The sequence below is a fragment of the Camelus ferus genome, chromosome 5 (genome assembly GCF_009834535.1).
Source record: "Camelus ferus isolate YT-003-E chromosome 5, BCGSAC_Cfer_1.0, whole genome shotgun sequence".
Taxonomy (NCBI): domain Eukaryota; kingdom Metazoa; phylum Chordata; class Mammalia; order Artiodactyla; family Camelidae; genus Camelus; species Camelus ferus.
Window position 1 is genome coordinate 77,695,026 of NC_045700.1, and position 21,476 is coordinate 77,716,501.

The 21,476-nt window shown below is 39.3% G+C and overlaps 1 long non-coding RNA gene across 1 annotated transcript in view; it reads right to left on the reverse strand.

Annotated features, from left to right (window-relative positions):
• The window catches only part of LOC116663762, a 65,765-nt gene extending 45,474 nt beyond the window's left edge, over positions 1 to 20,291 (reverse strand). The window contains exons 1-2 of the long non-coding RNA XR_004320086.1: positions 19,855 to 20,291; positions 9,595 to 9,662 (exon numbers count right to left, since the gene is read on the reverse strand). This is a non-coding gene — a long non-coding RNA (uncharacterized LOC116663762). The remainder of the gene's footprint in view (positions 1 to 9,594; positions 9,663 to 19,854) is intronic.
• Positions 20,292 to 21,476: the final 1,185 nt, after the last annotated feature.

A 21,476-nucleotide genomic window follows, 5' to 3' on the forward strand; every position in this document is an offset into this window, starting at 1 on the left:
AACAGTATGTATAGAATGATTTTATTTTTGCTAAATCAACAACAAATTCCTCCCTAACATGCAGGATATAAATGTTTGTATGTAGTTAGAATGTTGTTTGGGGTGGGAGGAGAGTATAACTCAGTGGTAGAGTGCATGCTTAGCATGCAGGAGGTCCTGGGTTCAATCCCCAGTACCTCCATTAAATAAGTAAATAACTAAATAAACCTAATTTCCCTCCCCCCAAAAAAAATTTTAATTAAAAAAAAAGTTACTTGGAAGAACATAGGCCTAATGGTTAACATCAATTATCTCTGCAAAGTGGGAGGCAGGTGATAAAATTATGAAAGTTCAAGGTAAATTTTCCCATTTTACTTGTTTGCTTCATACACACACACTCTCCTATGTTATTTGGCTTTGGAATTTTTTTTTTAAATTAACAAAGTATGTGTATATATTTCACAGTGAACATTAAGGTGGGGAGAAGGAAAGAGCTGGCTATCTTTCAGGTATGTAGCTTTATGGCGAAAAAGAAGAGAAAGCCCAAAATTCAATACATAGAAAGTTGTGAGTTATGAGATATGACAACCAAGAAATAAGATTAATTCAGAAAACTATAGAAGAAAATGGTTTTTTGAACCCAGATGTAGCAGAATTCTGAGGCCTAGTACATTGGTTGATTTAAAACCCACTGTCACACAGAACAAAGTGGAAAGTACAGGGCAGTGGGGAAGCAAGTTATTTTAGCAAAAAAGCCTCTTGCTTTATGTTAAGGTATAATTGAAGCAAGATTCCTGTGCAAGAGACAGCTCTCAAATGTCTTTTTCTTCATAAGAGTGCCCCCATCGGAGGCCTGGTGCAAATAGAGAAGATTGTGTATTTATATGTAATCTCATGACACCATTGATGTTAACTAAGCACACTGAGTGAGATATTTGTATCTGTACATTTGATAACAATTAACTTCGAAATTTTTTTGTTTTATTTTCTTAACTGCTATTCATACAGCTGGCACTGTGCTAAGTGTTTACAGGTTTTATTGTATTGGTACCTCCTCACAACCCTAGGATACTACTGTCCCCATTTCACAGATGGGGAAACTGAGGCTTAGATAAGCAAGTAATGGAGTCAAGTTTGAACTCAGGAAGGCTGCCAATTGATGCCAAATCCCTTGCCCTTTGCCTCCACAAGTGTGTCTGTCACATAATCATACCTATTAGACATCCCATTATCCCTTATTTCACTTTCTGGCCTCACTGTTGTGTGAAAGTGTGTCCTAATTGCCCACATGTGTTGCCAGCATAACATAAGAATCACCAAAACACATCTCAGATCAGTTCTTCCATCTACTCAGCTCCCTGTTTTTATTAGAAATGTAAAGAACATTCTGCTTGAAGGCAGATATTCCCAAATATTACTATTTTCCTTTGTTAACTTGTTGCAGCTCCATCAGCCCTTAACTCACCTGTTTTCCTTTTTGAACAGTCCATGCAGCTTTATTCAGTGGAGAGAGAATGTTAGTCACTGCACAAAGCAGTGTAGGTTCACCATCCCTTATCTGCCAATTTTGAAGTCCAAAGAGGTTTGATAAATGAAAGACTTTTCATAACTCATGGGGCATCAAAGCCTGACAAGACCTGAACTCATCTGGCAACAAAACCTGCCCTGAACTGACTTGAGGCTATTTTTAATCTTCGTTGATCACAATCAGTATGAATGTTTATACATTTCACCACTGAAATGTCAATTTGTTTTATTACAGGGAGCTGCCCAAGCCTCACTCAGGGTTTTACGTATGATATAGAATACTTATATTTTTACCTATCCAAGAGCTAAAAAGTCCTACATTACAAGTATTTCTGGACCCCAAAGTTTTCAGGTAAGTGATTTCAGATGTGTTTCCTTTCTTATACTACCCCCCCCACCACACACACACCTTTTTTAAAAAGAGTTAAAGTATTAAGTGTTTTCTGAAGTCTAATACTTCGACTTGGTGAATGAACATCTACGGCCATGTTATACAAACACTTTATGACTTTAGAATATTCGATGGTTTCATTGTTCATTGATTCTGAGCCACTGAAACATTTTCCCCCAATGGACTTACTTTTACTTTTTTTTCCCTCCTTGGACAGTGTCTAAATATGGGAGACTGCCTTATCAGGCCACTGGTTAGTTGTTTGTTTGACATTTTTGGAATATGTAAAGCAGTTTATAACCCCATGTGGGATCAGATTAACCATAATGTGATTAAAATTAAGGAGATCCAGATAAGCCCTCAGTTTCTGACTGATCTGGGTTTGTTCGATCTCAGTTTTTCTGGATATATTTATACAAACTCACGGGGTTCATTTTCCCATTCATCTGTCACATGATTTTCCTGGTATTCCAGCATATGCTCTCCCAACCTTTGGTGCTAACCTGTAGCATCTGAACATCCCTTAAATCTGACACTTCAGAAATTTAAAAGCTGCCACAAAATTATCATTCATTAAGTGAAATTTTCCATAATAGGTACCTGAGTTATGAAACTTAATTCTAAGAGCCAAGGAAAGATTCCCAAATGAAGGGGAAGGAAAAGCACTTCTGGAGGGCACTCCCTTGCTTTTCTGTGGTAGATCAGTTGCTATGACAGTAGACTGGCTCAGAGAACAGGTAACCTAAGTGCTTAAAATAGCAGAGAGTACTTCTCCCTAATGAATCAGATTCTGCAAGGAATCACTAAGTCTCACAGTATTTATATGAGCGCTGTTTCACCAGTCAATAACTAGAGTGATGTGGTAAGGTTGAAAACATTCTATTGCTTAGGGTTTTAAAAAAAGGAAATTCCTTAGTGTTTAACATACACAGGTGTATGTGCCTGTTATTTTAAAAGCCTTCCATTTACATAAGTTGAAATAATTTTGATTTGAAGTCCACACTTGAAGTCATTAATTCATCTTTATAACGTCAGTGTGGCATAAATGAATGCAGTGATTTTAAGGGACTGATTAAAGATGTCAAGTATATTTCCACCTTAAATTTTCATTCAGAAATAAATCTCAGACTCTTTGCTCTCTGGGTAATTGCTATGTGATGACTGCTTTTCTCCACATATTCTTAATGATCCTCAAGTCTGCCCTTTGTCTCTACAGAATACATATTGGGCAAGCAGTGGGGTTGAGGACCTATGAATGCATGAGCAGGGTGATGGCTCCTGCAGAAACTGGGGGAGGGGGACGTGCCAGTGGGGCTCCTGTGGGTTAGCAGTAGCTCTCTTTGAGCCGCCATCCTCGTTAGCAAGCATCCAGGACACCGGCTCCCTGAGCTGCCCTTTCCCAGCCAGTCCAGGCTGCTTTCACTCCTCAGTCTCTCCATGGAGTTTCCCTCATCAACCATGCTTGTGCACAGAGCTCACTCTGCTGCCAAAAGCAATAAATGGCCTGTCAGGCTAGATGGGGCTGTCACCAAATGGGAACTGAAAGCCAGAGAATCTCATCTCCATGAGACACTAGGGCTATTTCAGAAAGCAGTAGTGCCAGCTTCACCCCTTAGTGATGGTCCTCAAAGGATAATTGGAGAGTACAGAGAAAAACCCTTAAGAAAATCTGAAATAATATGCTGTAGTGGGGAAATTCTGAAAAGCGAAAACATGCTACAGACTTCTGCTGCTTCTCTGTCTTTTCAAACAGCTACACACCTTGTCACTGTGCTAAAGCATGGATTTCACTAAATGAGAACTTCAGGTTCTCTCATAACATACCTTTATTTATTTATTTATTTATTTATTTATTTATTTATTTGTCTGTCTGTCTGTCTGTCTGTCTGTCTGTCTATCTATCTACTTCCACTTAACCTTTCTCTCTATTTTTTTTCCCCCAGTAAACATAGCAATAAGGATATAGGAACATTCATTAGCATTTATTATCCATTGAGCCAGCATGGTGTTTATTAAGCATGAGGAGAAGCCAGCGAATGCTATAGGTGCGGTCTGCCCTCAGGCAGCTTACATTCTGGGGCCCTAAGAGAGGCTGGGAGCAAAGGCTTTGTAAACAAGTCTCTTGTGTGGTGCTGCTGTGAAGGCTTGGCAGTTGTTGGAAAAGAACAAAGACATGTTGGTCTACATTAAATATTCAGGATTGAGTATCACAATGAAATCCTATAACAGGCTTTGGCATCACCCCAAATTTGAATTATGGGGGGATAAACGTTCTTGGTATCATACTGGAGTTTTTTGCGGAAAAAAAGTATTTAAAAAAAAGAAGCTCTAAGGCATTGTCTAAAATAATACTAAAATCACTGGTTGAAAATGAAAACGTTAAAAATTTCTCAATAAAAAGATACATTGTTATATCTCTGTATTCTTTGAATAGAATTTAGCCAAAGATATAAGTTAAGTAATCAGTCATTTCAGTCAAAGGACTTGCACCAGCTGCTCATTCACTCAGTGATTATGTAAAGGTTGCAGGTAGGGATTGCGTTTTATCTGACTGTCTTCCAGGGCCTAATTTTTATTGGTAGTTCTCATCCTTTCCCCCCTTCCTGAGAACTATAAATCCCCTCACTTTTAGGTCAACTACACTCACATCATCTCAGAGGAGATGCTGTCACCGCTCCCTGGGAGGCCCTGCTTGACCAACTTCACTCTTGGGAGATACTTTCTTACTAGGTTTCTTTTGAAGATCGAGGCCCATTTCTGGTTCTCTGCTCAGAAGTTACTAATATACATCCTTCTGGCTCCACTACATACCACCACTTTGTCCCGAGCCAGCCCACACTCTGCCAAAGAAGGATTCCCTAATTTATGAAGTCAGATCCACTAAACAAACTATCCAGCTCTGCTTTTAATGGCCCTGTAGGTACAGGCTAAATGCTTTTGCTAATACAGTTGTCAAGAAATCATGTTCGGGACCTGGACTGAGAAACAGGTGCCAAGATCAACAGCTGTGGCCCTGTACCTCCAGACCAAGATTAGCAGAGCCATAAAGTTCAACATCTAATCAAGAGTCCACCAGTCTTCCAGTTTTTAAATGAGACTGAGAAAGATAAATTGACTTGGAGAACTGCCTGGACACTACTCTTGAATAACCATGTCAGCCCCTTTTAATTATTTATAACAGATAGATATAAATATAAATCTCGAGCAAGCAAGGGAAATACTATCTCAGGTTCACTGGAAAGTGCACAGGAATGTTGTTACGGGAGGATTCTGGACCAGAGACAAGAGCCCTCAGAGGCCAGAGAGCAGGCCAGGCCGGCAGAGCTGTGTGACCCGCACAGGGCAGTACACAGACTCCCGGGAAACAGTAAAGAGCTGCCCCTTTCAGCATAACCTCCTCAGGACAGTGGCCAAACAGATTTATGTGAGCAATTCATGCCAGCTGAGGACCTCAGTACAAAAAAGATTGGTTTTTGCCTATAATCTTTGTTGATATATCTCAGTAGCACTTATTTCTGACTTATTACTGATGCGTTTGCAAGTTTCCCTCTCCTACTCGCTTCCACCTATAAGTTATTATCTTCTGAATTTTAACCAACTATTCCAAATCAGAATTCATTATTATGGTGAAAAATTTCAAGATATTTATGCCAGTTTTTTTTTTTTCTTTTAACAGCACAATAAGACCAGATCCGCATCTGCGGGTATCTAGATCAGTGACATGCAGTAGGCAGAGCCCAACGCCTGCCCGAGTCTGTGCGTTTCGTCACCTGATGGTCCAGGGGGCTGTACAGAGACCTAAAGAACAGCGCCCAGTGGCATAGCGCCTTGTGTGTGCCCTTGCCATTGTTCTCCACGCACCCGCATTTCTGTATGTGGCGCTGTTACCTGTAAAGTGAAAGACTGGAAGCAACCTAAATGTCCAAGATTAGGGAAATTTTCATCGATACTGTGTTACAGCCAAGTGCTGGAATATTTTGTAGCTATTCCAGCAATCCATATAATATTAGGTAGCAATGTGGGAGAAGAATTCAAATGTACATTTAAGTGAAAAGGTAAGACACAAAATGATTTGTATGCTTTAACACAACTTATGTAAAAGTCAGTGCACATGGTGGGGAGGGGGAAGTGGAATAACATACCCAGACCTGATGAGTAGTTCATGTTCTAGGGTAGTATGGTTATGGGTAATTTCCTCCTTAGTTTCAAAATTGTCATAGTATTACTACATTGCTTTTTTTAGAAAATTAAGTGTATCATACACATATACATGTGTGCTTCTTCCAAGACAAAGTTTAGGACTTTGCTAGGTCTTAGATTTTAATATTATCAATTAGAAATAGAAGTAATAGAAGTTCTTCTTCAAACTGGTTCAACCTAAGGGAATTTGTTGGGATATATCACTGGAAAGTTCAGAGGTGGGACCATCCTCAGGGTGAGCTGTTCCAGAGATTCATGGGATCCTCGGTGCTGGGGTTCCGCTTCTCCTGACTGCCTTCCTGCACAAATCAGCAGACTTTTTGTCGCACTTACTCCCAGCAGAAAAATGGCCGCAGCAGCTCCTTATTAGAGAAAGAGCAAGGTCAACTCTTTTCCAAACCATCGAACAAGTTTTTGCTTCACACTGTGGACCAGTTGCTGAGACCGGGGACTGCTGCACTGGCTTAAGGTTACATTATGCCACCTGCATACCAGTGTGTGGTAAGCTGGTTACAGTCACAAATATTTGCTGCCCCTACCTGTGAGAGGATTTTGCTTCCCCACCTCACTGACATCAAACTTGGCCTCACTTGCTCTGGCCATTGAAATGCAAATACCGATGTTCAAACCCAAAATGTGACATAGCGGTTGAACGCTGCAGTTGGCTGCACTGAAACCATTTTGTTCCTCTGTCAGGTAGAAGGGTTCAGAGCCACTGTGTGGTTTGCAGTCCTCCTTCTCGTCTGCTGCAGCTCCTGGCAGTATTCCAAACAGAGGCTTCATGGTCAGCCAGGGCTTGAGGATGGAAATGAAACTCATAGAGCCACAGCCAAACCAAGGTGCCAGTGTAGCCTGAGCTGCATCCTCTGTCACTACAAGCTGCTGAGATTTGCCAGTTGTTTGTTACTGACCATAACCTGGTCTGTCCTGACTGGGCTTGAGTCCTGCCTTAGCCGTTTCCAATCTATGTGACCTTGAACAAGTTACTTCATTTATCGATACTTACTTGATTCAAAAATAGAGATGATATGTACAATTCCTGGTACAAGCTCAAAAATGACAACGATCATTATTTGTTGATAATAAGAATTACCATTCTTACTCCCATGGGGGATTTTCTTCTAACTAACCTCAGTGATTCTCAGTGGGCGATCAAAGTGCTGCCATCTGAAAAAGGAGGTATATTGTGTTCCTTTTCACAAAGGCAAAGTTACAGACTCCAAGTCTCAATATATACACTGATTATCTGTAGATAGAACAAGAACTTCTTCCTCAAAATATAAGTGTTAGTTCCTGGAATGCACTTATTTTTTTTAAGGAATGAAAAAAAAAAGATTAACCCAAAATTTCATATGGGAAAAATGCTTTTTCACGTTCAATACCAAAATGTGATATAACTTTTCAACACTACAGTCTGGCTTCACTGAAGTAATTTTGTTCCTTCTGTGAGTTATCTATTATTGAAGATAGTCAGGCAACGGATATTGAAATAAATGATTTTTCTATTCCATTGTGAAAACTCTTGTATTCCCTGCATCCCTTCCCACAGAGTGATGTATTCTTTTGTGTGTGTGAGAGAGAGAGAGATTATAGTCAGATGAATGCAATTTAAAAGTAAAATTTCCACTTTCTTTTTAAATTGAGATTATAATTACATCTAGACTTGAATCTAAGTTGACTTGATTTTGTAATCAATAATTATTTTACATTATGGAACACATTTTCTATCTTAGACATCCATCACTGACATCTGATGTCTGATACATGTTTCAGATAGTGTAGGTTTTATCTTGCTTAGATTTCTGGTATCCAGTAATTAAGGTATGAGGCAATTATTTGTCCCTTAAGATAAAAAATGTGCTTTGAAAAATGTAGTGTAAACTAAGTCATGCCTCAAATGCATTAGAGCTGTAGTTCTCACACACTGCCGTGTAGCAAAGCTACTGGAAACTTTACACACACACACACACACACACACATGTACATTTCTGGGCCCTACCCAAGGACTTGTGAATTACAGTCTTCGAAAGTAGGGCTCAAATTTTTGTATTGAAAAAGGCTTCTCAGACATAGATCTTGGCTTTTAAATATTATTCCCCACCAAAAGAAACTAAAGATCCTTGGTGAAATGGCTGATTCTAGAGCCAAGATGGGAAAAACATAAAACGAGCTTAGAACATTTTCTTGTGCCAGAAAGAAAGTTGCTCAAAGAATGGTGGGGGTCATGTTCAGGAACACAGAAGCCGACCTTGATGGGGCTCTCGATGGCCACATTTGGGAAAGTTTGAGCATGAAAATAAAAGAACAATGATAGCTTATAACCCATTGAATAAAATAAGTCTATATAGATATAAAAAAGGAAGGAAGGAAGGAAAGGGTCTTTCAATAGAACACCAACTAGTAAATGTAGACGGAATAATGCAATTAAAAAATCACCTGTTGGGCAAGAATCATCAATAGATGCTAAAACCAATGGGTGAGAGCTTAATGAGGAATAGAATATTTTCATTGTCTCAAAGTATCTTCCCATTAATTCCTTGTTAATAAAAAAAAAAAGAAAAATAGTGAAAAAGCCTGGCAGGTACCACCTGTACTGGCTTAAATGGTGCCCCCCAAAGATTTTTCCACATTCTAACCCCTAGGATCTGTGAATGTGACCTTATTTGGGGAAAAAAAGGGTCTTTGCAGATGTAGTTAAGTTAAAGATCTCAAGATGAAATCATCTTGGATTACTCAAGCTCTAAATCCAATGACAAGTGTCTTTATAAGAGACCAGAAGAGGAGAAGGCATGGACAGAGAGAAGTAAAAGAAGGCCATGTGAAGATAGAGGCAGAGGTTAGCATGAGACAGCCACGGGAAATGCAGACAGCCACTAGAAGCTGGAAGATGCAAAGAAGAAAGATTATACCCTAGACCCTCCAGGAGTACAGCCCTGACTACACCTTGATTTTGAACTCTGACCTCCATACTGTGAGAGAAGGCTCTTCTGTTTTAAGCCACCAAATTCATGCTAACTTGTTAGGCTAGCCCTGGGAAACTAATACACCACCTTGACCAGATGACCAGTTAACATCACCAATAAAGGCTTTAACCTGTATCTCATGGTTCCTGACGAGATGCCCTGAGAAGTTCACAGCATTACTCTCATAATGTTTCTGCCAAAATTGCACAACCTAAATCTAATCATGGGGACATCAGACACATCCAAACTGAGAGCCATTCTACAAAAAGTAGTCTGTACTCTTGAAAAATACTGAGGTTTAAACACCAGTGAAAGTCTGAGAAACTGCTCTAGATTAAAGGAGATTAATTCTTAAAGGATATTTAGTCTCAGTGCTAGGAAGTTAGCCTATAGATACACAAGCACACGTGCCCTGGGATAAATGTGCATAGATATCTATCTCAACATTGTTGGTAACAACAAAGATATTTTTAAAGAAGCCACAAAACAACCAAAACATCAATCAGCGGTAGTCAAAGAGATATATATACATACCTGGTGTAAAGAATTAGGGAAAGGTGTGTAGGATGTACCACTAGGTAGATAAAGCAAGCTGCAGAACTCTAAACAAAAAAAAAAAAAGAGAGAGACTAAGAAATATGATAATACAACGTGTGTCCTTCACTGGAGTCTGGACTGTGAAAAGCATTGTCATTTTGGGGAACAACTGGCAAAAGTCGGATATGGACTGTGGATTGAATAATAATATTGTATTATATTGAAGTTCCTGTTTTTGTTACTCATACTGTGACTATGCAAGAGAATAGCTTTGTTCTTAGGAAATACATACTTAGTATTAAGGGGTAAGAGTGTATCCTCCCTGCAACTTATTCCCAAATGATTCAGAAAAAAAGTGGGAAAGAAAAAGAAAAAGTACACCTGGCAAATGTTAGCAAGTGGGACATGAGCGTTCTTTGTACTATAATTGGGATTTTTCTGTACATTTGTAGTTATTTCAAAACAAGATGTAAAAAAAGAAAACTTACTGGATTATTATAATGTGTAACCACCACGTTAAAATTTACTTTTAGGGCAGCTGTTCTCATCTGGGTGGTTTCACCTCCCAGAAAACATACAGAAATGTCTGAAGACATGTTTGCTCATCAGTGACTGCACAGGATGGGGAAGAGTGGGTGGATCGGAGAGGCACTGCTGGCATCCAGTGTTTATAGAGGTCAGGGATGCTACTAAAATAGTAACGCGCACGGGACAACCACCCACAACAAGTAGTTTTCCAGCCTCAAGTGTCAATAGTGCCACTGTTAGGAAACCTTGCCTTACGAACACTACACATCTTCAGTAATATAACCAGATTCTAAATACTTATGGGAAAGAGCACCAAATTTGTATAGGTTTAGAATAGAGCAAAATTTTTATCAAAAAAGTGTCCCATTTCACAGGTAAAAATATAGTTGCATTTCAAGACTTGGAAATCAGATCTACAGAGATGCATAAAATCACACGTCACATCACGCATCAAACAAGAGGAGTGGGGAAATGGACAAAGAAGCATAGGAGTTCAGCTTGTTCATTTTAACAGCAACCAACTGGCTTTCGTACTGTTGGACAATAGCCCACTGAAAATGTGATTCCAAGGCATTAGAACAGCTTGGTGAAAAAAAATAGACTTTTCTCAAGCTTATAACTATACTCATAAAGCAGTATAAGTATGTTACATTTACTGGTTACCTGGTGTAATCCATATTACTTCTTCCTAAATCTAATGAGATTTCCAGTTTCTATATGTTTAGCATAGAAGAGCTACACGAACTACACCATAACTAACAAGTGGTAAGTCCCAGAGTATCAGGCAGATTGTCATATAATAAATAATCTGCAAACCTCAATGACTCTTAGCAGCATTCGTTTCTCACTCACGAGTCTTTGCCCTGACTGAATTGACTCTGCTTCAAGTTCAGGTATGTTCTGCATGTCTCTCACTCTGGGACCAGTGGTTAGCTGGACGGATGGCTGCTACCTCTTGGCAGACCACAGACACCCCAAAATCCATGTCAAACTATGCAAGCATGTTTAAAGCCTCATTCACATCATATCTGCTAATATTTCACTGGCCAAAGCATACCATGACCAAGCTTAAAGACACTGGGGCAAGGGTGTATACTGTCTTCTTTACGGGAAGACATTGCAATGTCATGTGCATAAAAATATGGATGTATAATCCTATTATGAAAGCAGCAGAGAAGAATTGAGAACAATGATGCAATCCAGCAAACTACTAAACGCATCCTACAATAGCGGATTTTTTTTTAAAGGACCTTTCTGATGCTATTTACACACATTATGCTAACTCAGGGGCTGGCAAACTTTTTCTGTGAAAACCAGCTAGTAAATATTTTGGGCTTTGTGGGACATACAGTCTTCATTACAACTTTTATATTATAGCATGAAAGCGGCCACAGAAAATATGTAAACAAATAAATGTGTCTGTGTTCCAATAAAACGTTGTGTCTGGACGCTGAAATTTGAATTTTACATAACTTTCATATGTCACAAAGTGTTATTGTTCTTTTGGGTTTTTTTCCCCAATCATTTGAAAATGTAAAACTTATTTTTAGCACATGGTCTGTGCAAAAACATGTAGTTGGTCAGATTTCACTCACAGACCATTATTTGATGACCCCTGAATTAGCCCATTAATCACAAAATCCTTAGCGTTTATTGATCATAGAAAACTATACCATAGAAAGAAAAGGCAATAACCAAGGATTTTATACAGTTGAGGATATAGAACATATACATGTAAAAACTACTTAGGAATATTTGAAAAATAATATATATATAGGAATGAAAGTCCAAAGTCACGAATGTTAGGAGATAATGGGGCCAAGGAGAAATTATTCAGGTATAATATATTAGGACAGAATTCCTTGAAAAAGTAAGTTTTATAGACAAGGACATGGATTCACTGAATGACTACCCCATTCTTTCTTCATACACTGAGAAAGAAAACTTTTAGAAATAGTAAGGGGTTCTAGTCTACAGTATGTTTTATGAATTTTTCCTCTCATGTAACGTTTAAATAAAACTTATTATTCAAGTTGGTATTGCAACAGTAACTCATACAATACAAAAATGTTGAAAATAGAAAGTAAAAGTCAGCCTGCAGTCCTGCCACCCAGAGGTATCCTCTGTAAATAGCATGTATGTAATTCTAGAGTTTTTTCTATACATATACATATGTGTTTTATTGTTGTTTATTAAAATATTTCATTATACCTAGTGTTTAGCAGTTTACTTTTTTTCATTTAGCAGGATATCCCAAACATTTTCCCACATTAATATGAATAGTTTTGTCTCATTTTAACTGTCACACAATATCCCACAGCATAGGAGCACCTTACTGATGTGCATTTAGATGGTTTCCAGTTTTCCCTGTACTGTGTGTAATGTTGTGATAAACATCTTAAATCTTTACCTAAATTAACTACTTATTTTTAAGGAAAAAATATCTACTAGTGGAATTTCTGGGTTAAAGCATAGAAATGGTTGTTTACAAAAGGTTTTTCTTCTCAATGTCATCTGGTATTAAATCTCATATTAAAATTAAGGCAGTCAGTGTTAGGCAGTTGGTTGGGGATATGAGGATTTGAGATAATGACCACATATGACATAAGAATATAATAATATATGTGGTTTTTGTATGTATGTGAACAGGTGGGTAAGGGAGACAGAGGAACAGAAGGGAAGAGAGAAGAAATTTAATGAGAGAATCATTCAAATCAAATGTAAAGTGATACCAGACATGGTACAAGAATTACTGGTTGTACTTTCTGAATAGCCTGGTTAAATGGGGTTTGTATTTTGGACCACTGTTCCCACTAGATCTACCTATATTTGACACTCAGAGAACTCTAATCAACTATTAATATTCTACACACAGTTCAGGGGAAATTTCATTTTAGACCCCTGCAGCACAGTCCTGCACAGCACGCAGTGATTTCCATCACAGACAGAGCGTGATATTTGATTGCTTTTATCTCAGCATATGTAATTATACCTTATTGTTGAACACAAAATTATCTGGTTTTTATTACAGCATTTGACTCTGTGACCAAGCCCGCAACGCAGAATCCAAAACCGCCTCCAAGAAACTATTTTGAGTAAGAACTATTTCTGTCTGTTTATGCCCCTCTTCTTGCTATTAGTTTTGTGAACTTACCCCTCTGGATTCTGTTAGGGGTGGGGAGTGGAAGGCAGAGACTTTGGGAGGGGGCAGAGACTTTGGGAGGGAGCACAGGAAACCCTAGCCAGCTACATTCTTCACTAGAGGTTAGTAGAAACACTATGTCAGTCAGCAAGCCAACCACAGTCCTTTGTTGAAACACATATGCAAATTAAAGACATAGAATTAACTAACATAAGGGAATGTTGCTGCTGCTGCTGTTGAAGTTGATGGGTCTCTTCAGCCTCTTTTTGTCTGGCACAGTCATCTCCCCCATCACCCTTTTCTCAAGCAGTGGCCTCGTAAAGAGTCTGGGCCAATTGTCCCATTACATTCTGGATTTTGCTGAATTTTTTCCAACTTGTTTTCCATCTCCTATGTTTCTATAACTGGAAGTTAGATATAAAGGCTTGAGATTCAGGGCTAACAGTTTTGGCAGGGGTACTTCACAGGTGATCCTCCATACTTCATATGACCCCTCATGAGAAAGTACGCAATACTTGTTTGCCCTCCTTTTAAAGATGCCAGTTGATCGATTAATCAGTAGGTGCAAAGTTGGAGGGTGACCTTTTGGCTCCCTTGGAATATCTAGTTCCTCATTAATATTTGGCTTCTTAGGTTTCACATCCATAGCTGTTTATTGCCTGAATCAGTTATTTCATTAGATGTTACAGAATAATGAATTATTCTACTTCTGTCATTCCTACATTTATTAGCTGTGTATTTCAAACAGTTGCCATCATCTTCCTTTTGATGGAAAAATTGTGCACCTTTAGCCAGTGGCCAACCTCCTTGCTTTCCAGCATAACAAGATGATCTAGTCTCTGCCTGTCATTTGCCACTTCACATTTGGAACCAGCGATCTCTCCAAGAATCACTGGTTCTTTTTAGTAGGGAATAGTATTCAGAGACCATAGTTTGATGCTAACATGCTAACATTCTCACGAGTTGTCATTGCTACTGGGTCTTTTTAGTGGATGAAACGGGGGTATGTTAACATTTTCACTTTTAAAACATTTCAAATTTTTAAATGTTTTAAAAACAAATTTATATTCATATCTCAAGTTCAAATATATTTTAATATTTGACATATCAAATTCCAAATATTCAAATAGTTCAAATTTAATTAAAAGTAACTAAGTTTTCAAAAAAAATTTATACTGGTATCTTTCTCTTACAGTGAAAATGATGGTTCTTAACAATATTGTCATCAAGATAATTATAACATTAACATAACCACTTTATTTATAAGTATAATATATAACTTCCAAATATCAGTAAAATCTAGTATAATGAAATATGTCAATATTACTACTAACACTAAGACACTAAATGGAAGTCAACATTGCTTTGTATGTCTGTTTAGACTATATTCCACTAATGATGTGTCACACAGCCTATGTTCAAAAATACCTAATGGGGCTACTGTATAGACAAAAGCTTTTCCCTTGAGGAATAGGAAAATTCTGGCTAGGATAATGGTCAGAATGACTTCAGTTATCTCATCTCCCCTCTGAGTCTTGAGAAGAGAAGAGAAAAGACCTCGGGTGAGTGGAGGGTGGGGCTACCTTAGCCTGTTGATAACAGTGGAGCCAGAGATGCTCTGAGCCCCACCCTCCAGGACTGCTGGTGATGCTGGCAGCCAAGGAGATATGCCCCAAGCAGCACTGAACAAAGACAGATGAAATACGAGACGTCTGTTTATCCGTGGGCAGTGTCTGTGCCGAGACTGCAAGCACCAGATAGCCAGACACTTCAGCGAAAGAAATGTTTCATAGCAGTTTGGCATTTTCAAGGAATAAATTGTATGAATGAAAAGTATATACTCTCCTCCCAGCCCCTAGATCATCCAAAAACATTTCATTGGACAGCATGTGGCGCCAGCCTGACATTTTGGGTGCATCACAGGGCTTGTTGCTATTATTTATCTTGTTCTTATCATGTTGGCATTTAAACGCCTTATCGCTACACTTGAGAGGAGAGATCCCATTTCTTTGGGCTGTTTTTTAACTCGTGATTCAGGAGCACCGATATACTTGCTCTTTTAATTTTGAGCTGTACTCACATTTCTGCTGGGAAGCAACAACAAGGAAAAAACAGGTGAGCTAGCAACCTTCAGGGAGACAGCAGGTGGGAGGAGAGTGATCGGGAAGGAAAGCCAGGAAAGGCTTTAGGTAAACTGAAATCTGGTTTTTTATTCCTGGGAGACACCACACACTAACAGTCTCACTTGCTTCCCTTCTCACCTTTTCCTCTTTTGTTTTGCCCAAACCCATCTTTTCAAATGTAGAAAGGATTGACTTACTCAGGCCCCGTTCTCTGTCTCCCCTCTAATTATTAGACCTTCCCCCCAACCAGGGACTCCTGCTCCCGTCCCCTCTCACCGTCTGAGACTTAGTGTACTCTTAGAAATTTGCTTGGTTTGGTCCATCATCGTGAATTACTGGAAGCAGTTTGGCCACCTTGTTTCTTACTCTTCTAGTTCTTTCCTTAATCCTTTATATTTGCAAAATATTTGCTTAAAGTGTCCACCGTTAATGTTCATATGGGATGTTCAGCATCCCATAGAGAGCTTGCTAGAAATACTGGGTCCTCTACCCTGTGTATAAATTCTGATCTAGTAAGATCAGACATAATAGTGGGGCCCTAGTGATACTGATGAAGGAAGGGCAAGGTTTGCACTTTCAGAAAAAATGGCTTAAACATTGAGGAGTGAAGGGAACAAAGGATAGCCCTTAGATCCTGTCTGCACTCTCACTCCATTAGGGAATACTCAGCAGGATGTAGGAAGTTTGCCCAGGCCTCATACAATAGAATACTAGTCAGCAATTAAAAGAAACTAACTGCTGATACACACCCCGGGGATGAAGCTCAAAATACTGTACTCAGTGAAAGAAGCCAGACACAAATGAGTGCCTGCGATAGAAATTGGATCAGTGTTGATGGGAGGGAGGGGGATTGATTGGGAAGCGATTCGAGGCGACTTTCTTAGTGATGAAAATGTCTGCGTCTTGACTGATAAGGGTATGCATTACAGAAGTATATGCCTTGTCAAAAGCTACCTATGTGTACATTTGTGAACTGTGCTTTTCATTGTATGCAAAATTATATCAATTTTTTAACTTGAGTATACCTCTTTTGGGTATTAATAAGAATTTCTTACCAGTTTTTTTTTGCAAATGTATATGCAAAAGACAAAAAAAGGAAACTTTTAAGACAGAAAATGATTTAACACAGGGCTGCAAACATGGCATGCACTCAGTAAAAACATACTGACGACTAATAGCCATGCAAGAGTGGTTCATTGCAAGAGTTTGTTTACGAGATGCCTGCTTTCAGCCCAGCAATATGTTCAAATTCAGCACTGTATACAAGATTCAAATTTCCTAGCCCTATAAAAATATTTGTAGTAATCCTCCATCCCATCAATCTGGTTATACAGCCTTTTCATGGGAGTATAATAAATCAAATCAATACGTTTTTTTACTTCACCACCAGAAACTCTTAGTACACCCAGATTCAAAGGCATAAGTCTATCTGCAAGGCTGATCCAACCTGCAGGGAGTATTTTACGAGGAAAGCATGCTGTTACAGTTTTGTATAAATAAGGAAAGCTATCCTTAAAATCCTAAAAAAGGATTTCTTAGGTTGAAAAAGTACATCTAAGAGCTATCAATCCCCTGTGTATGATCTCTAGCTGGATAAATACAAGGAAAAAAGTCAGATATTCTTCCAAAGAAATAAAATTTCATGAAAACATATACTGGATGAATTTTATATTTATTTCTACGATAAAAAAGTGTGCACTGCCAAGTCTCAGGCAAATCGGACAAATCACTCGGCAGTACTTCTCTTTCTCAATTGTGCTGTATTTCTAGTGCTGACTGGCCTCATAATGCATGTGTGACTACCTTCCCTTACAATTTCACCCACTTTGAGGAATATGACCAAAAGAAAAATCAACTAACCAAACAGGCAAAACTGCAAATCAAACTAAAGCTTCAGATTAAAAGATAATTTACTGTTAGGTTATGCATCACCATTGCTAAAGATACAAGTTTGAAAAAAATCTGTCATCAGTAGGAACTCCGCAACTATTTTCAATTGTTTTGTTTCTAGAGCATTCACATTTAGAGAAGAAATAAACAATAAAGCATGATAGGACAGCTATTACTGGAGAAATAGGATTTTCTTTTTCAATCTCGAGAGGATAAAATTTTTTAAGGGAAGAAAATAGAAATCATAAAAAAAAAATAAGGACAGTTCAAAAACTTGGGAAAAGTTTTAAGTCTCTCAACCATATATAAAATTTTTCGTGGGGAGGGCAGGGAGGGTGGGGAGGGTATAGCTCAGTGGTAGAGCACATGCTTAGCATGCACCAGGTCCTGAGTTCCATCCCCAGTACCTCCACCAAAAAAAAATTTTTTTTCTTTAATCAAACCTAATTACCTCCCCCCCCAAAAAAAAACTGAAAAGGGATTTTTTTTCATTTTGTAGTAAACGAGTTAGAACTTTTAACAATTCAAACTCTGTTTATCCCAGTGATCTCAAAGTGTAATTCCGGACCAACAGGACTAGTATTACCTGGGAACTTGTTTGAAATGCACCTTCTTAGACCCCACCCAGGACTGCTGAGTTGGAAGCTCTGGGGCTGAGGCCCAGCCATCTGTGTTTTCCCAAGCCCTCCAGGTGATTGTGACACAGGGTCGTGTCTGGGAATCACTGATTTACTCCAGAAACATTTACTGTGTACCCACTCTGTGCCAGGCTCTGAGAAGGGCACTGGAGACACAAAAATTAAAAACTTAACGTGATCCATAGTTGAATCCGTCCCAAAGAAAAAGACTATTAGCTGGTAAGATTGTTTTCTGAATACAGGAAAATAGGAGAGTCCTCTGGCTACAGCTGGATCAGGTAGAACTGCCAGGAGCCCCAAGGAATTCTAAGGTGGGGGCAAGGGTGTTCAGCCAGAATCACCTGAAAGCATTTTTCAAAAACACAGGTTCTGGCCCTTCCCTGACCTCTGAAATCACTATCTCCTGGAGTGGAGCGCAAGAAAACTATTTTTAACAGTTCCCTAGGAATTCTGAGGATCCCCTGGAGCTAAGGCTGCTGCTGCTACAGAGTTGTCCCGGGGTCTGGGCTTTTCACCACCCCCCTGCTGGCAGCTTCTCCCTGTGCTCTGGGGGTTACCTGCACCCACTCGCCTCTGGGCGCACAGCTAGTGAAGGGAGATGCGAGCGTGCTCACGGCTAAAGCGCAGACCCCAGGCTGAACCACTCAGGGCTCAGGAATGTGCATTGTTTGACAAATCCCCAGGTGATCTGAAGCACACAACAATTTGAAATTGACTGCTTTGTGGGTCTCCCCAGGCAGCTACTTTTCAACTCTCCCCTGCAGTCTAGTCTCCAAGGGCATCTTATCAGAACATGTTCCCTACCCTTTCTTGTCTCTTGACATGTGTGGTGGATAAGTAATGGCCTCTCAAAGATGTCCACACCCTAATCCTCAGAATCTGTGAATCCTCCCTGGCAAAAAGGACTTTACAGGCATGGTGAAGTTAAAGAGCTTAAGATGGGTGACGCTCCTGGATTGTCCAGGCAAGCTCAGTGTAATCACAGCCTTACTCGAGGGAGGCTCATGGATCAGAAAAGACATGTGACAATGGGAAAAAGAGAATCAGAGTTAGAGAGAGCTTTAAAGATGATACACTGCTGGTTTTGAAGATGGAGGAGGGGGTCACAAGCCAAGGCATGTAAGCAGCCTGTAGAAGCTGAAAAAGGCAAGGAAACATTCTCCCCCAGAGCCTCCTGAAGGAATGTAGTCCTACCGACTCCTTGACTTCAGCTCGCCATAAATTCATATCAACATTCTGACCCAAATTTGTGGCCATCTGTTAGAAAAGCAATAGGAAATGAACACAATATGTAAAAGACATAGAAAGAAAAATTTTGGAGACAAGCAGTGCTAATACTGATGAAGCTTACCTCATTTGGAGAATCTGCCACATAAGAGATGGCATATTTAGTGTTCCGTTAGGATTTATATTTATCAATTTCTTTGATTAGAGGTCTTAATTAGACCTACAGTTACAATGATCATAGTAAACAATTCCAGGATCTTAAAATACAAAACCAAACCAAAACAAAAAGCCTCAGTTGCTTGACAGCAGTAAGGTTTCCTTTTCAGACTCAGTCTTCACAATATTATCAGAAGAGATGGAAGGTCACCTATTGTGTACAGCTAAAGACATCGTGTTCACTAATGTCTACTCCCAGACAGCTGATAAGGCTAAAAATACTCAATTCAGAGGAAGAGTCAGGAAAAGCATTCATAATGGATACACTTACTGTGATGTCATCTGCTACACAGTAACGCCTGTGAAGGAACACAACCCTGGGAAAAAGCCTTCAAAATTCTCTTAAATTAGCAGCCACTTTTGAAGATAAAAAAAGATGGGTGACCAACTGCCACATTCTCTCATTCACTCTTTACTGGCTTCACTCTTACCAGTAGAAGGTTCGTTTCTTTAAGCAAGGGTTCTCAAACTTGAGTGTGCGTCATTGGATTACCTGGAAAACTTGGTAGAACACAAATAGTTGGGTCCCGGTCCCAGGGCTTCTGACTCAGGAGGTCTGAGGTAGAGCCCAAGACTGCATTTCTCACATGTTCCCCGGCACTGCTCTGCTGCCTGTCCCGGGATCACACTCTGAAATGCTGCCTAGAGCAATGGCTCTCAGTATCACCTGCATGTTAGCATCACCTGGAGGCTTGTTCAAGCCCTGATGCCCAAGCCAAACCCCAGGCCAATTAAGTCTGACTTCCTGAAGGTGAGCCCACCATGTGATTCCAATGTGCAGCCAAAGCTGTGAACCACTGCCCTAGAGGCCAAAATAACAGTCAAGAAGGGAAGCAAGTAGATGTTAGGGAGACTGGGCAGTAACACTGACCAAGAGATGCCCTGCCGTTGGGCTGCCCCTGGGCCCTAGGGTTCCCTCTCAAGCAAATTCTTCTCCCGATTAAGAGTCAAAGTTTAAAAACAGCACCTGATCTAAAGGAATAAGAATGTGATGCCACAATCCACTGCCCAGTCAAAGCCTATGACATTCCTATTAGATATTTAAGCTAGGGGGCAAATGGTAACCTGTTGAAAGTGCCAATACATCTAAATACTGTCTGTTTAACATTTTATAATAGTTTTGTGGTAAATGCCCCCAAAAGCCTTTAATTTTCATTTTTACAGAAAGACTCAAAGGAACAGTAGTTTCTTATATTAAATAAAATAAAAGTCCAGTGCTTTATTTCTTAAACAGCCCCAGGATTTTCCATTTTTCAAGCAGTTAATGTCCTGTGCTTCATATCCAAACATTTCTCTCTTCTGCTCATACACACACCCTGTTTTTACTGTCATGGATATTCATTGGTTTCAAACAATGTCTGATTACTCATTTGTGAGTCCCCTCTCGATTCAGGCTTTATTGTTTTAAATTCAGTTTTCTGTCAATGAGCTGGAACTTAGAATACCTACCAATATACTATTCTTGCTCCTTTTTGAAATAAACAGCAAGGCAGTACTACTTTCTAACACACAGCTTTCTACCTGATGCTTAATGTCAGAGGAGCTCTGAAATAATCGGGGACATGTGTGTGTGTGTGTGTGTGTGTGTGTGTGTGTGTGAGATAATGCCCCAAATACCAGTTCTAATCTGTTCAGAAAACTCTGACACATAATCTGACGTATTTACTCAATTACATCCTAGATTTGTGTGGGACAAACAGAAAGATACTTTACTTTGAATTTTAGTACCTATCAACAAATGTCATAAATCCCTTAAGCAAATGTGTTTGTAACATACTGTACGAAAGAACTGTTAAAGTCACGTGAAAAACTCCTTAAATATTTACTTTCTTACATAAAGTAAATTCACAAATTCTTTACTTCCTGATAGGAATCTAGCCTCTAAACATCCCCTTTTCAGTTTTCTTTGGTGATTGTGAAGGATAAGATCTGAAAAAGTGACCCTCACTTCAAACCACGTCTGCCTAGTTTAGCTATTTTAGTTTTGTTAAAATGACCCTGTGTTGTACGGCAGCATTAAATCTCCTCCAGAACACAGACCAGATTTAACTCATGGTACTACTTTTTAATTAGAATCAGCCCATAGGAAAAATTAAATAAAGGTGGATTGTAAGA